The 13,034-nt window shown below is 30.4% G+C and overlaps 1 protein-coding gene across 2 annotated transcripts in view; it reads left to right on the top strand.

Annotated features, from left to right (window-relative positions):
• The window catches only part of LOC118181652 (uncharacterized), a 70,282-nt gene extending 58,932 nt beyond the window's left edge, over window positions 1–11,350 (top strand). For both annotated transcript variants that reach the window (XM_085807920.1, XM_085807921.1), the window contains one exon: window positions 2,905–11,350. The gene's annotated coding sequence lies outside the window, so the exon portion shown is untranslated. The remainder of the gene's footprint in view (window positions 1–2,904) is intronic.
• Window positions 11,351–13,034: the final 1,684 nt, after the last annotated feature.

The raw sequence follows: 13,034 nt of genomic DNA, 5'->3' as shown, positions 1-13,034 counted from the left end.
TTTTTTAATTTCATAATTTCTACGTGTCGTCTTCCTAGCTTTAAACTCATGATCTAAAGGATAGCTAATAAGTAAGCTTGTAATATCTACTTGTTTATCTTTTGATGTGACAGCTGAAATACGTGTAGGAAACACACAAGAGCAGGGTTAAAAGAACCCTTTATTAAAACTATTTAAAACTCACAATGCGTCGACTTGACGCTAAACAAACTACACCTCGCTGGAGCGGTAACTCAAATAACAAGAACTAAACTAAAAATTCAAAGATATTAACAAACAGTAGAATTACTCTACAGGGCTCAGATAATCCTGTTACTTCATACTGCGTCGAAGTCTAGTAGCAGCAAAGTAATAGTTGTTACGCCGCTTTAACCAGCAATAAGAGCAGAACTAGAAGCTCACGCTACCAAAGGTATAGCGCTTAGCCACACTCTCTAACTTTCCCTTCTTAGAACTCGGTATTTAAACCTTCTAACCTCATGGTAGAATTTGCATTCCTTCACGCGCGCTACCAAATTTAAATATTCTGGCATTGATAATTAGGGGAATGAAAGCTTATTGGAAAGAAAGTAAACTTAAATTTAACTGGTTAATTCAAAATGAATATAAATCCCTACAAGCTAATTATAAGCTTTCCTGTAATCATATAAATCTCAATTTTTTTTTTCGTTCTCCAAACAATCCACAAAGCTAAGCTCTATAAAATAATATTTCTTGTTAAAAATGTGCGCCATTAAATCGCTTTTCTTTATATACAACACAAGTGTTCTTGTTTTCCTCATCAGACAGGTTTACTGATCTGATATTCATCAGAATATGCATGCTAGCATTGTTTTTGACAGGTTTACTTATATGTTTACTGATCTTTTTAAAATCAATTCAGAAAGATCCATCTTTGAAATTGCAGATCTTCTCACTTCGTAATTCCTCCATGATTCTATGATTCTTCTCATTAATTTTTGTCTTGAGTTTCGGGTTTCTTTTTATATTATATACTTTTGTGATCTTACTTGTAAGTTTAGTTCTTCCTCTAGTTTCATTTAGCAGCTGGACCACAAGAGTTATTGCTCTTAGTTTTAATTGTGGCCTCCTTATGTACACTGCGAAAAAAAAAAAAAAAAAAGGGGGGGGCAGTTCTATATCTACCGTTCTACTGGGCGGATTGACGAAATTCAACTTTCGTTTTTCATGTCTGGAAAGCACGACTTAGGATATATATTAGATTTATGTACAGCATTATTCTAATAAAAGTATTTTGACATAAAATCGGACTTTTTCTGAAATAACATACCATTTTTTTTCCATATTTCTATTCTATGACTCAAATTACGCCAAACTGTCAAGTTTTGTAAAAACCGCACGAGTAGTTTTTAAAAAATTCGCCCTCAAAATTTTTGCTTCTCTATGTTAATTGAGTTTGGTATATATTTATTAATATATCTTTTTTGATTAAACTTATTTGATTCTTCCTTTCACATTTGGAAATTTAGAATTTAGGTTCATTCCACATAAAATTCGTCCCTATTTTATGACTTATTTTTAAAATAATTTTTGTAAACTTTTCGCAAAAAAATTTCGAATTATAATCTATCAAATTTTTACCCTCATCTTAAAGTAAATGTATTTCTAAGATTGCGTGCAAAAAATTGCAGTTTTTTAATCAAAATTTCCGAAGATGTTCGTGAATCTTCGGAAATATATTGGCGCGTTTTGAAATTTGGCATATTTGTTAAAAGCGATAATAACATTAAATGTGGTTTAGGCACTTTATTAAAATTATTTGGAAGTAGGAACGATGTGACTTTTTTGCGCTCATGCACAATGTAAAAAGGTAGGAAAGATGTAACTTTTTTTTCCGCTCCTGCTCAATGTAAGGGAAACGAAAATAGGTTGCCGTATATTAAGAAATTCACCAAGTGAATTATTCTTGGCGGAAACTGAAAAAATTCGCCAAGATAAATTTCTGCGTAAATTTCGCATCAAATTTTACAAAATTTAATATTTAGGCATAATTTGAGTCATAGAATCGAAATATGGAAAAAACATTGGTATGTTATTTCGGAGAAAGTCCGATTTCATGTCAAAATACCTGTGTTAGAACAGTGCTATATATAAATATAATATATATCCTAAGTCGCACTTGCGAGACATGAAAAGCGCAATTTGAATTTCGTCAATCGCCACAGTAAGAACGGGAGATATAGAAGTGCACCCCCTTTTTTTTTTGCAGTGAACGTCATTATTATTATCAAGATTAATAGTCGTTAATGTTATTAATGACGGCCTTGATGTCATTTCTTGTCACAAAGCTGTCCCGTATTTGGAACATGTCTACACAGAATGTTTTATGTTAGCCTCCAATTCAATGGTAGCCTTAGATATATTATACACACTTCTGTATTCTATATAGCATACCAGCAAGTGATCAAAAGTTAAGTTCCACGAGTACTGCGAGAGTAGTGGGAATATGGATGGCAGAATCTGTGAAATCCAAAATGTCACTTTTTTAAAATGCAAGAAAATATACAGCAATAACAGTTAATTTATATCCTTGATTATCGAAACAAAATGGGACTTATCAAGAATCAATCGGAATTACACGAAATGAAGGCATAGATACTATGAGTGTGTCAAGAGGTTACGCTTATTCATAACTGTGTCTAAATCTCGCTGTCTGGCGACAGTTTTACGGTCGCCGGTTTAATATGTACCGAGAGATTTAAAACTTATCATAATAAATGTGTATCTCAGAATATATATTTTACATAAGATCTTAGATCTTTTATGCTTTATTCCAAACTAATTTAGATTCCTTTTGCATGAGCAGACATTCGTAGTTATATTTTGCATTCACTAATTTGATATTGCTTTGCTTCTTATTTCAGAACTTTGTTTAATTTTCAGGTATAACATCCTGATTGTTTACCGTGATGGAACACTGGTAATATGACCGCCTTCAATACGCTGCTTAATGTTGTTCTTGATGTTTAGAAGTTTATACTTGACCGTTAGGTACAAAGAGAGCTTTTTTCATTACATTACTTAGTAACTAAAATCAAGACATTACAGAACAGCATGAAAGAAAAGAAATGCTGCAATGATCTGTAAGGAGTTAGTTGTCTGCAAGAAGTTATTAAATGACAGAACTTGCATTTTCTCTTTTGAAATGTTGTGTATAAATATATTTAGCTTTCTTAAAAATAATTATGTTTGATTTTCAGAATTTCTTGACATAAGAAATATATGATATAACATTTGTTTGCTGATAGCGAACATTGTGAGGACTAAATGGCTCAGTTTCCCTTGAAAACTTTTAAGAATGTAAGTCTGAAATATATAATGGTGAAGAGAAAATATAGCTGGCAATTGTACATTTTATAGATAAATCTGAATTTTTTTTCTTCTTTTAAAATGAAATATTTTTGCTCTGTTCTACAATATTTTGCTTTTATGCCAATTACAAAAAATAAACTTGTCGTATATTCTTTATGAAAGCTTTGTAGGATGTTCAGAAATTTTTATTTTATGATATAAACATTTAGCATTATAAATCATCATGATATTCCTTTGCTTCATGTTGATGTCTCAACTGTGTTTAAGTGCATTTTAAAGCTTTTAAATTTAGAAGCCTTATGCTACTACATTGGTGCTCTGCAAGAACTGCAGTCTTATTGTCAAAGTTTCAATTATTGTGCAATGAACGCCATTTTATAAATACTCAGTAATGAAGAGTGTAGTGATTAATCATGTGATTTCTTCTTAAAATATTGGGGTGAGTCAATAATTTTACAATACTTACATAAAATGCTCGGCGGTAGCGATATAATGCTTTAACTTATTCATTCAGTGCAATACATTCTGCATTAAAGATTATTATATTGATGGTTTATTTGCACTAGTTTTTCATTTCGTAGGTCTGATTGTAGTTTGGATAAAATAAACGTCAAAACCGCAACAATAATTTTTTTTCTATTCGAGTCTGAGTTAGAACGCAACACTGAGGACACAAACAAAGAACTGTAATGCGAAATAGCAAGGGTCCTGAACCAGAGCGGAACAAACAAATGGATCCAAAAATTTCGATCAACGATGAGGTGAGAGGAACTCCTGCAATCAGCCAATTTTTGCCAACAGGAAGTGCACCAAGAAGTAAGAAGCAAATACAACAACTAGCATGAATATTATCAGATGAACTGGACACATCCCAGAGCACAGTGGTTCTTCACTGTCCAAACATCAAGAAACTCAAGAGAAGCTTCCGCCGTGTTCTCCATGAAATGACACCAGCTCAAGCAAACTGTTGTTTTGCAAGCAATTCCTTTAAAATCCAGCGTGATGTATTGTCCCCCTCAAGAAAATGTTACAGATGAAAAGTAGATTTATTTTTATAGTTCTAACGTGCAAAAGTAATGTTGAATCTAGGCCAGCTTCCTAAATCTATTGCCAAACATGTAAGCTACTTTGTGTCCGATGAAATTTCAAGAGGATAATAAATGCGAATTCATTCCAAACAGTCGGACTATTGACGCCACGTTATATACAGGCTGTATACTGTCAGCAACTGAAATGGATGTATGCTGTTTTCAAGCAGAAGTACCCAGGACAGGTGAACAGAAAATACGCTGTTTTACTGCAGGATAACTTCAGGCTGCTTTCCGACTCGCAGGATAACTTCAGGCTGCTCTCCGACTCAACAAACTTATAGAAACTTAAGGGAATGGAACTAACGTCACATATAGCACGCAGTCCGGACTTTGCACTGTTGAATTATTAATTGCTCTGATCTGTCAAACAGTTGTTCAGTTGATAAGACGATTCAACATTGTTAGTTCGCATTCCGGTGAACGGCTGCTTCCATGAAGCCGTTCACCGGAATTCCACAATGAAACACGAGGAAATGCTTTTCCTCATGTTTCATTTGAATACGAGCCAGTTTCCTTTACAGTGTCCTATACGAAGGTATCTATTCGCTTAGGCATTTGCCACTTGCATGCTTTGCCGAAATTTATTAAACGAAACCAATTCGATCCATGGCTCACATCATAGCGGGCTAGAATTCAACAGCTTGGAGGAGATAGAATCTAAGACAGATTTTTTTTTTTTTTTTTTTCCCCCGTCTGATGGTAAGAACTTATAACACCATAGCATCGAAGATTGGTAGGAAGATATAGATTTCGATGCAACGAAAGAGCTTAAATTTTTAATGTTAAAAAGATTCGTTGTAAAATTACGGATTAAGGGGGAAAAAAGTGACGAAAATATCGCAAAACTTAGACTCACCTCAATATTTGAATTTCAGTATTTTGTAAAAGTGCACTTTTCAGCTAAAGTGCTAAGAAATAATATGCTTCCATTTGTAAATATATGGAAATCACCAAATTTTAATTTTTCCGTTATATAGATAATCTTTCGAGCATATATTTATAAATTAAAGCTTTCGTTTGATATCACAACTTTAAATTTGTATTATTTCATAAAAATGTGTTTAGCAGTCACCTTCATTCAGATTATGCAAGCATTCTTGTGTAGTTCTCTATGTCATAATATGTGCAATTTTGCACACATTTCTAAAGCGCTATTTTCATTTGTAGTAATTAGCATCATATTCTAGTTAGTATCCGCTACAGCTACCATTAGAATCCGCCTTTCATTAAAAAAACTCTTGTTTACCGACAGGCTTGCCTTCTATTAAAAATGGATTTCATGATTTTGATACTTAATACTTATATTCTGTTACGATAGTGTTTATTTGGCTTTATGCTGCTGTAAGAGCCGTTCACACTGGGGTTTATCTGAGCTAATGGAGACAGCTGACGTCATTGAGGTAGAAAGTAAGAAGGAGAGGCCCTAACCGGTTTTCCCCATACACTGCTTTGAAGCACTGGCTATCCCTTCGTGGTGACCAAAACATTCAGTGACTTACAATTAAGGGTGAGGGATCAATAGGTTTTGACACGATCGGATGTAAATATTTTGAAATTACGTCGTAAATATTCTTTTTGTTTTTTATTTCTTATTGGTTTATATGGATTATGTATAGTTCTTTTATAGTTTCTTTTTATTGATATGCATATTCGTGTAGGGGAAGTTTCTGTAGACAAGGATTTCTAAAATACATTGGTTTCTAGATTTTTTTATTATTTTATAAAAAATTAATTTTTAAAAAAATTTAATTTTTTAAGAAAAAGTTTAATTGTTGACTATACTTGCTTGTTTCTCAAAAGACTTAATTAGTATTTTTCTTTTTGAACTTTAATTCTTAAATGTTAATACTTAAATGTTAATTTCTAAGGCTACCACTTTATTGGAATTACTTTTGGTTTTGACTTTTACCCTTGCCTGCATGAATGACGAAACACGAATTGAATGATTGGAGGGTTAGGTTTGGAGGCAACTTCCCCTTGATAACTCTGTCTCCTGCCTACTCTACGATCATTCACATATGCATTTTTTAAAAAAATTGTTTACTTTAATTTTAATTTATTAAATTAATAGATTTATTTTCATGGATAGATTTTGCACTTGATTTGCTTATGCTTCTGAATTTAAATGATATTGTAGATTAGTTCTAGAATTAAATCTTTTACATGTTTGCATATTTTTAAAATGTTTTAAATTATTTTGGCTTTTTTCCTTTTTTTTAGAATTTAAATTTGCTTTTTTACCTTTTTACTTTTATACGTATTTGTTAAGAATTTAAATTTCTTTAAACATATATAGATATAGATAGATATTCTTTTTCTAGAATATTTCAGAGTTCTACGTATGAGAAAAGAATACGTTTTTAAACATTTCATTCTGAACCTAATTAAATGCTATACCCATTCACAGGACAGTTTGTTTAGAACGGTTTAAATTGAATGAAATAGTTTCACAAGTTTTCGTTAATTACATTAGAAAAAAATTTTAAGGTAATTCGATTTTATTCGGTTAAGGATTACAAAAATTAAGATCAAAGTTTGTGTTATTAATGTTAAAATTAAGCATTATTTCTTTTCTATTTAGAGCTTCTTCCTAAATACTTTCTCAAATATGACATATTTTAGCTTCTGAGGCATCTTTTAAATCGAAAACTATAAGTCAATTTATAATTAATGCTCTATTCGATCCATTTCAAATTAGAGCATCTTTTATTTTAATAGCGAAATACTTTAAATAGTACTTAACTTTCTCTGAATATTTCTGAAAGGGAATAAAATAAGGATTTTTAAAAAATATTATTTAAAACTTGTAACTGAGTTATAAAATGTAAGGGGAATAATTCTTTTAATTATACTTATCAGATTTTTTTACCCATAATTTCAACAATACGTATTCCAAAACTCTTCTTTATTACTTACTTAAATACGTAACTCATAGAATTTGCTTTACAATACCATTTAACAGATTGCTTTCCAGTACGAACAATTCTTGCTTAAATAGTTTTATAACGTATTTGTCAACAGGATTTCAATTTATGTTTACAATTCAATGTTAAGGTTATTATATATTTAGGTAATATTTGTAATCATTATAAATTTAGATACATTTAATAATTGGATTTCTTCACAGTAACTTTCGCAGGAGTTTATTAATGAATAAATCCTTCATTTCAAATACATTTATAAATAATTTAATAAATAGTTATGTATTTTGTTAAAGGCAGGTACATGCTTTTTGAAAGCATATGCATAAATACCCATACATGTCTCATATTTTTAGTTTTCGGCAAGTGCAAATTTTTAATTTCTGTGCATTCACTGTGCGTTTGGAACATAGAATAAAAGTAACGAATACTCTCTCAAGGGTATCGAAAGACGTATATAATTTTAAAGATACCATAAGGTATTTTTTCATTCTTTAAGCATAACATTTTTGCTAAAATCTATATTTTTGTAGTTGAACAGCTTAGAATTTTATAAAATAAATTCATAATCAAAATCGCTGTTTTTAGTTATCGAAAAATAATCAAGATGTGATTTTTGCGTAAATGTCACTAAACTATACAAATTGCTATTATCCATCACACAATGGATATTTCTTTTATGCGGAAGTGTCCGTTTTTCGATTTGTATGGAACTGTCGTGTGTCGAAATACTATCAGAGCTCTGTCAAGGGAGCTTCTGAATGTAAACCAATAACATTCTATCTGGAGACCGAAGCCTCGAAGCAGTGTTTCACTCGTAGTGCGGGGTTGGCCCCTCCTTTCTTTCTTACCTCCATGGCTGACGTAGCCGACCCATCTCCAAAACCAGTTTTTCCCTATAGGGCAGCAAGTTGAAAAATCTGAACTGCAGGCACAGCGGAGCTAGTCGATACATAGAACTGACTCCGTTAGCTCAGATAAACTCCAGTGTGAATGGCCTTTTACAGTTTGAACGTCATCTTATGCACTTCCGTACAGCATCGTGTTGCATTTGCAAATAATATCTAGCACATATATATTTCTGCACCTAGTAATTCCCCACAGCTAATGTCTATGTTTGAGTTGACACCTCTCATACAAACGGTAGTAGCAATTTTCTTCAATAAAATACATAAATTAAATCGAGGTTGTTCAGTTCAGTTCGACTTATAATTGCATAATAAAAAGTGGCAGAAGACAATGAAGAACTTTAAATTTAAATAGGTATACACTGTTTACTGTTTTAATAGATATTTTTAAAACTTGGCGAAGTAGAAAAGCGAATGTGCACTTTGTTTGTGAATCATCAGTTTATATAAGGATTTTGATAAAAGTAGTGGAAACACATCGATAGTTATGAAAAGACTTTATTACCATACGTACATACACTTAACAGTCAGTACGCCCATTTTTAGTCATGTTTGAAAAACCCATTATTTTGAAAAGTGAAGTATAACTATGTATTACGTTTCAAGAAACCTCCTTATATTTGTTTATTGTGATATTTTGCAGTCAAATACACGAGCAATATTTAAATTTTTACGTAAATAATGTACATCTGATTATTTAATTAAATTTATCATTATTAAATACATGTATAATTCAGATTTGTATTTATAATACACTTGCATATAAAATGGAGTTATTATCGAGATTACAAAAATTTCATGACTAAATTTAAAAGCGCCAATTGCAAGAAACTTAAAAATTAAGTCGAATATGTCATCAGATGTCAGAACAATTAGGAAGAGCAGATGCTTCTACAAAATAAACTAATTTAGTTTTAGAATGACATGAAACAAAATACATATAACGGAACCTTTCAAAATTAATACTGTTCCATAAAGCAAAGCAAAGGCAACAGTTAAAAACTAAGCATTTTTGAAAAGGTTTATGAAGAATTCCTTATTTCTCAGTAAATTTAAAGCCATCTGAACAAATAAATTTTTTTAACATTTATATCTTCACAGATAAAGTTTACTTTCTTCTGAATTCAAAGCATATAATGTTTTATTTCTGAAACTTTTTGTATACCATACTAATATTAGATGTTCCATAACATGGAAGCATATTATTTCTTTAAAATATAATTATATTATGTTTAATATTATATATACGTAAGAATACAGTTGTATGCTCAAAATATTAGTGCCAAAATTGTTTTGTATAATATTCACATGGAATACCAGAGCTACCTTACGGCATTTGTTGCATATATAAATAATAAACAAAGCTTGTATTTTTCACAGTACATTGTAGGAGGCGACTTTTTTATGTAGATTACTGAGTATTAGTTAGCGATACCTTGGAATTCTTAAAACTTATAATGTTTGCTTCTAGTTATGTAACATAATCTTTACTTCTTCTCTAAGCTCCATGTTATTTTTTTTTTTTTTAATAATAATGACTAAAAGAAGTACGTTTGGAAAAGTCTAAAAATAGTAACTAAGAGCTCCTTCGTTACTAACAGATAGAAAATGCATTTCTTATTCCTTCCTGGCTATATTCTTGTTATTGTTATGTAAAATATCAAATAGTTGTTCGCAGGTATCAATAATTAAAAACTGACCGTTATAATTTCGCACATATTAAAATTTCATGTGAGTTGAGTAATAACATACAAAGTTTTTCTAATTGTAAATATGTGAAAGTTACTGCGAATTGATAAATCTTTTATATACATATAAATTTCAAATGTGCTCATGAGCTTAAATGTTATCTGCTGTATCTTAAATAATAACATAACCTCATTTTTATTGCAGATAAAAGTGGAATTTGATTGCATAACAACATTTTTTTTTCTTCTTTTTAAAAACCAAAAATGACTGCTGCGGAAATAAAGGGAAATATATAGTAAACCTGTGGAAAGAGCATTGTATCCGCCGATGTTGGAAGAAGTAAATTAAAAATTTTAGATGAAGCGAATTTGACTTTAATAAAAAGTCACTTTCAGGAAGACCGAAAAAATATTTGATCGAGAAAGAAGTTCTAATGATTAAAGGCCGGATCGAACAACGGAACAGCTTGAAAATGAATACGTCTTTTTTATTGAGCATTGCACATGTTTAAAAAGGCGATGAAATTTTTCAAATACCTAATACTAAATTTGCGAAATCCATGTAACATTTGCTACTATCTTTAATTTAAATAAAATACGAAACATATTAGGCCATTTTGTAAACACTTTATTTTACTTCAACATTCAGGGTGCTTCCAGAATTCTGCAGTTTTCGCTTTTCTTTTTAAATGTAAGGTGAATGAATCGCAATTATGCAGTATATGAAGGACGAGTACTAAAATATGTATTACATTAAACTACTGGACTTGTTGCTGGCCTCTCCGGAGATCTCATTTCTCTCGCAGTGTTACATAGCTGAAAATAAAGCAAACAAAAAATTTAGATTCCAGTTAAATAAACTATAGAGGGAAAAGGTATTTTTTACTGTTGGTAACAATATACTTGATTTAAGAAAAATTCTTCAATCTTGAGAATTCTTAAAGTAAATGATAGTGATCTTGTTAATGATTTTCGCCTATACTATCAAAAAGAAATCCCTCTAACTTGAGAGACTTACATAGATTTAATGACATCGAATATTCTGAATTCAACATGTTTATATTTAGTGCATTCTAGTACTCTAGTGCATTTCTCTTATTTAAGACACATAATAATAGTATACATGGTAAATCTTGTTTCGTTTTAGTATTCAGCTTTGGAGACAGAGAAGACAGTACGGTATGTTGCATCCTGTTTGAAATTTTACAATTCAAATGAATAATATATAAAAAGAGTGTAATGTATATAACAGATAGCATAATTGTGATAGGGTTCTAACTTTTTAATTTTTCCTTTTATTATGACTGTTTAGGATGTATATATATATTAAAAAATCATGGAGTGTTTTTCTTTGTAAAACCAGCTCATCAGTGAACTATTAATTCTACTAATAAAGTGATTTTAGTTTCTTTGTTTTGTTTTATTTGTTGTTGAATATAGAGCATAGGAAAATGTGTAAAAAAAAAAGATTTCAGTAACAGTTAAACTTAGTTAATTATACAACTGGCTAAGAAAAGAAGATCCAAAGGCTGGAAAATGAGCAATAAATTTCTGAATATATATAGACTATATATAGTCAAAATCTTTGAAAATCGGAACGAAAAAGAAAATGCCGTATTAAATATTTGAAGGTTAAACCTATTTTCTCCGTGTAACAAAATAAACTGGTAAAACGCAAATTAAAGAAAATTACAAATTTGTAATCAAATAATGTTCACTTCAAAGAGGAAAAAAATTTAAAAAAGGGGAAATTTATACACATTAAAACCAAAACAATAAAAAATAAAAGAAAAATTAATCTCCTTTGTTTAACGCTTCAAACAGAACTTGTCAAGGAAAAAGTGTTTTGAAGGCTTAAACCAAGTTGATTAATGAGTGACGAAAAACATGTTTCGTTTCAATGAATTCCCTGAGACTTTAAACCGTTTTAAATTAATCACATTTTCTTTCCAAACATAATTTAATTTAAAAGTCTCATAAAATTCATTTCTTTTCCGTACATGTTATCGCACTCATATAGTACAAACAATTTTATACAATTGCAAAAAATTATCTAAAAAGGCCTGAAAAGGCTAAAGATGAAACAATTACTATACAAAAATGAAAATAAAATCTGCTTACTTACTTAATTAATCAATTCAATTTCAAAATTGCAAATTAGAGTGCATAGTCATAGTATACAAATCCTAACACTAGGGCAGGCTTATTTAAGTGAAGGATAAAAACCAACTTTTTTGTGAAATAAAAAATCCTATCAAAGGAAAAAATAAAACTTACCCATCTGTAGACGTACAAGTCTGCAGTATATATCAACTGCTAAAATTTCAGACTCGTAATAAGTTGCCGAAATTTCAAACGAACCTTGCAGAAGGGAAGACCAGAAACTGAAAAAAATCTTCTACAACGAATATATATTACAACGATGTATATACAATGTATATACATATATAGATATAATATATCAAGCAAGGTAGTAATTACAATTTTGAAAAACTAATTTTGGTCTAGAAAACATCTTGCGCAATATGCTGCAAAATAAGTAAAAATTGTAGTAAGCTCGCCTAAAAGTTACCAAGAGCTGCTGCTCCAAAAAGTTCAACACGTTTTAAAAAATTAATACATATGAAAATCAAACCATTAAACATGTAAAACATTAAAAAAACAGAATCAGATAAAAAAAAGTAAGCGGAAAATGGTAAATTAGCCCAACTCGACTTCCAAACTGGCTTTTCAAGGGAAATTTAATTTATTTGAACGTCGAATCAAGCTAACCCCATTACGCGTTTCGCCGAAACTGACAATTGAAACTTTTTCGCTACAAAATTTTTTTTAAATTTAGACAAAGTGTCTTGGAAACTTTAATAGTCTCAATTCTCTGTTCCAATTTCCCGACGCGTCCGCACAAAATGACACATTAAGTTAAAAGTGTTAAAATATGTTAAACTATACCGAAACATCTTAAATCTAGAATAAAATCAAAATTAAAATAAAAAATAAAATCAAAATAAAAACGAAAATAAATAGCAGTCAGCTATTAGTCCTAAATATACAAAAAACATACGGGCTGGGCCTGCAAGCTTAAAGATTAACAAT

Source organism: Stegodyphus dumicola, chromosome X1 (assembly GCF_044657685.1).
Source record: "Stegodyphus dumicola isolate Sdum_Otavi_A_Nest chromosome X1, ASM4465768v1".
NCBI lineage: Eukaryota > Metazoa > Arthropoda > Arachnida > Araneae > Eresidae > Stegodyphus > Stegodyphus dumicola.
This window is presented reverse-complemented; position numbering and strand designations above follow the sequence as displayed.